The sequence below is a fragment of the Myotis davidii genome, unplaced genomic scaffold (genome assembly GCF_000327345.1).
Source record: "Myotis davidii unplaced genomic scaffold, ASM32734v1 scaffold435, whole genome shotgun sequence".
NCBI lineage: Eukaryota > Metazoa > Chordata > Mammalia > Chiroptera > Vespertilionidae > Myotis > Myotis davidii.
In genome coordinates, this window is record NW_006285998.1 from 304,659 (window position 1) to 309,545 (window position 4,887).

Sequence of the window (4,887 nt, forward strand, 5' to 3'; positions counted from 1 at the left end):
ATAAAGTCTTTCCTGGTGAAATATTATTACAAGAAAGAACAAAGAAGGAGCTAAGGAAGAAAGGAGGGAGATAGAGATGATGATAGATAGATAGATAGATAGATAGATAGATAGATAGATAGATAATAGGTAGATAGATAGAGACACAGAGACATAGATGATAGATAGGTGATAGAGTTTAGAATTAGCTTTCAGTTAAGAATATAGGAGTTTAGGGTGATTGCGGGATAGATCAGAGCCATAGGGTTGAAGAAGTGTCAGATAAAAACATACCTTTTATTTTTTTCGCTAATAAGTATAAAACATATTCTAAAGACAGTTAAGGCTACTGAGAGACTAATCTTCCAGGTGAAGTCCAATACCCATGTTAGAAAGATCATATTGAAGACAGCCTGCATGGCAATGGAGGAGATGGGCTGGTGAGGAGGCTCTGGAGGAAATTCAGGTAAGACCTGGCCAAGGTCTGAATTAGTATGTGGTGGTGAGATGGACAAAAGGATTGGATTTGAGACATGTTCTGCAGCTGGACTGCTGAGGACTCTGACAAATGGAAGGAGTCAGAAACTCACCTTTTCTGACCTGGATTGCCTATGGTGAAAACTACCCCCAGTCTGAGATGTGTGCCCTGGCAGAGACCAGGGCAGCTGGGCACACCAGATGTGTTCACCCCCAGAAGATAATGTCAGTCAATTGCTTTGCTTTCTTTCATTGGTATCTTAGGGTTCTGCACACTTAGGACCCTCAGCCTAGAGGAAGGTACCCACACAGGCAGGTCCCACAAACATGAGCCACATGGCACTAAGGCTGGTGGCGGGTTCAGAGTGTCAGAGATGGTTTCCCTGTATTGTTAATTCAGACATTTTCTAGTGCATGAGTAGTCACAACATGAACTGGATTTAATGAGATTCATGAATTAGATACTGGATTGGCTCTAATTTGATTAGGACCTTGAGCTAGAGCTGAATGAGTAGGAAAAAAGGATCTTCCTGTTCTTTTCTTTGTCCTTGCTATTTCCTTGTTGTTCTTTGTTTTGAACTTTCCAGTATTACTTGAGTCACATGTCACAATCACCAGGATGACAGAAGCCTCTGAAAAGCTCTGGAGCATATAGATTTAAAGACAAAGGAGGAAGGTTTTAGGTGTGTTTGTCTGAGCTGTAGCTAAACCAGTTTCTAAATTTTAATTTGCAATAACAAAACAAATTCACAGGTACAAAACACACCATTGTCTGTTTTAAATCATTTTTGTGATAAGTGTTCTTTTGGTAATAAATCAATATAATGCCATATTTTCTAAACCCTCTAGCTGGCCTTTAGGGATTTAGTTACAATGAGATTTATTTACAACTCTCCCTGTTTAACAGTTGTTTGTTTGTTTTTTACACCTTTCTCAGCTCCCTATAAATTAACCCAATACCATCTCCAATGGTAGACCTAAGCAGGAATTAAATTTATGAGCCTCAGACCTCCGCCTTTTGCCTAGCCTCCTCCACCAAATCAGATGTAACAGAACTGTCACACTTTTGGATTCAGATCAAGGTTTCAGGGACCTTATGAACCCTAAGTCTCTTTTACAGCTGGCCTACCCCAGAGAAGGGCATGCAGAGGATGAGACCTGATTATCCTTGGAATGAATGTCCGTAACCCACTGTGGCTGAAACGCTGGAAGTCTGCCTCGATGTGCTCTAGGTGGTGCTGACCTACCTCTCATACTGCCTTTTTGGGTCTTCTCTTCCTTTCAAATGACAAAACCCTGCAGTAAAACCAAATCCAATTTGATGGTACACTGACACCAGGCCTCTTCTTTACTCGGAGCAGGTTACATCACTGCACAGAGTGAACTGCACGCCAGAGGACTCTATAATGGGATTGCGCCATGCATAACAATTGTAGCCATTCTCAGTCCCTGCTAACTTTGGCCACTCCACTTTCCAAATCAGACCCTGACCAGTGGCCCTAATTTTCCAAGAATGAGCCGCCCTTCCTTGCCTGTCACTTGAGTGTTTTAGTCTGGTCTGATTTCCTGCTCTTTGCTCTGAGAGTGTGATTAGGTTTTCTGATCCCCATAACATCTGGAAATGAATATCATTCCACTCCCTCAGTCACTGTGCCCGGGCACTCGGATGCCTTTACTGACATCTCCTCAAATGCTGTGACAAGCCCTCAACCCTAGCACATATATGACGTCAAGCTTTGAAACCCACATCAGTCTTCTGGCTGCAAGCCAGCATTCAGTGTTAATGAGACAACATTCACACAATTCTTCTGATTAAGTGCTTCCATATTTTACGCTCTGTCAGAGTTGTAATTCATGTCATGTGGATGAGCAACAATACAGAATTTTTCTCACAAAGTTAATTTAATTTTATTTAATTAACAAATATATGATTTAAAAGGTCAGTATGGCATATCATGAAAAACTACTCAACAACAAAAAAAATGAACAATTGATTCATGCAGCGATTTAGATGAACCTCAAGGAAATTATGTTGAGTGAGAGAAGTTAATATCAAAAGAATACATACTGCATGGTTCAGTTAATGTAACATTTATGAAATACATGTTATTATTAAATAATATATATTATTTTTTCTTATGCTCCACCCCCAAACCACTTCTACTTTGTAAATCCCTTCCTCATGTACTCATTGTGATCAATAAAATAGTCTCTCAGAAATATTTTATATTTTGTCTAACAACATTGATTTGACCTAGCTCTTACAAAAGGCTTATAAGGTGCTAAGTGCATTTTACAAGTATTAGCTCATCAGATGCTGGTAGTGGAGGCCTGCTCACTACAAATGGACAACCAAGCACAGTGGGTTTTGAGTGACTTGCCACACGTCACCCAGCTAGCCCAGCCCATTCTCTCTCAGGCCTCATGAGTAATTCCCAAATCTACATTTCCATCTCTCTGCCTCAGCTTAAGTTCAAGCCTGATCAGTCTTATAATAAGTGGTTGCAAAATCTTCCTCACTTTCCTCACTGTCTCTATTCAAGTCAGTTTTCTCTCAAAATTGCAGATTTCTACAAGTTTTGGACCATCATTCTTACTAGTTTTAACAGTCTTTGATCTTAAATTCCTACACTTACACAACCGTACTCAATGGGCTTTCATTCATCTAGCCACTGATTTAACTGTTCCCATTTCATAAGTGCCTAATCAATGGTCTCTATGCAATATGATATGGCTGCTGACTGCCTTTGGGATAAAGCTCACCTCATTAGCATAGAAAACAGGTTGGCCACCACTGTTTCTCATCAACCTGTTCAGTCTCTTCTATTTACTCCAGTAACTCAGCCTTCATTTTAGCCACCCTTAATTACAGTATTTAGCTTTCCACATGCACTTGTAAGGATCTAACTTGGATGACGAATGGATGGATGGATGGATGGATGGAGGGATGGAGGGATGGAGGGATGGATGGATGGATGGATGGATGGATGGAAGAATAAATGAATAGATGGTTAGTAGATGAGTATTGGGTAAGTGGATGGTTGTTGGATGAATGGGGTAGAATGGAATGGATGGTTTTAAGATAAAAATTGAACTTTGGAAAATGGGAAGTGGAGCAGAATTGATTGGGATGTAAAGCTAACAGTTATTAAAAATTTACTCCATTAACTACTTATTATCATGTGAAGGAAACCAATTGGAAAATATACATACTTACTTTACCATTTCAGCTACATGACTCTAGAAAAGGCAAAACTGTGGAGACAGAAAAAAAGATTAAAGTTTGCCAATGGTTAGAGAGGAAAGAAAAATAAATAAGCAATGTACCAAGGATTTTTAGGGCCGGAAAACCAGACTGTACGATACTATAATGATAGATACATGTCATTATACATTCATCAAAACCCATAGAATACACCACACTAAGAGTGAATCCCAATGTAAACTATGGATTTGGGGTGATGATGATGTGTCATTGTAGGTTCATTTATTGTAACAAAGCTACCACTGCGGTGGAATATGCTGGCCGTGGGGAGGTTGTGGATGTTTGAGAGCAGAGGGTATGTGTAAACTCTGTGTGTCTTCCTCTCAAATTTATTGTAAACCTAAAATGTCTTTAACAAAATAAACGTTATTGTTTCTTTTAAAAAGCATACTCCTGGTGTATTGACCCATTTTTTATATTTTTCTAGATTTTGCAATTCATAAGAATCATCTGAGATGTTATAAAAATTCAGATTCCTGGCTTTCACTTAGAGCAACAGACTATTTAGCTGCCCCTGGCTCTGACGTGAACTGATGTGTGGACATGAGTATCTTCTAGGAATCAATCTTCTTAGATGATTGCAAAGACACCAGAAACATCAGCAACAGTGAACCCTGGAATAGAGAAAAGTCATGTAATGAGCATTGTAGGTAGTTTGAACTTCAAACCACACAGTGGTTATATACTAGAGGCCTGGTGCATGACATTTGTGCACTGGGGGTGGTTGTGGGGAGAGGCGGGGGAGCTCCTCAGCCCTGCCTGCACCTGCTCACAGTCCAGGATCCCTTGGGGGATATCTGCTTGCCGGCAGTCAGACATCCCCCATGGGGTCCTTAGCACTGCTACCACCGCTGCTATGTCACCAGCCATGAGCCCAGCTTTTGGCTGAGTGGCACTCCCCCTGTGGGAGCACACTGACCACCAGAGGGAAGCTCCTGCATTGAGCATCTGCCCCATAGTGGTCAGTGTGCATCACAGTGACCAGTTGTTCCGCCATTTGGTCAATTTGCATATTAGCCTTTTATTATATAGGATTAGCGATATCTATTAAAATTTCATTGATTTATGGATTTTAAGGAACCAAGTATTCAATCATCACTAAGACAAAGAAAAGTCCTTCAAGATGGCATTCATCCATCCAGATCCCCCAAAGAAAAATGCTAGAT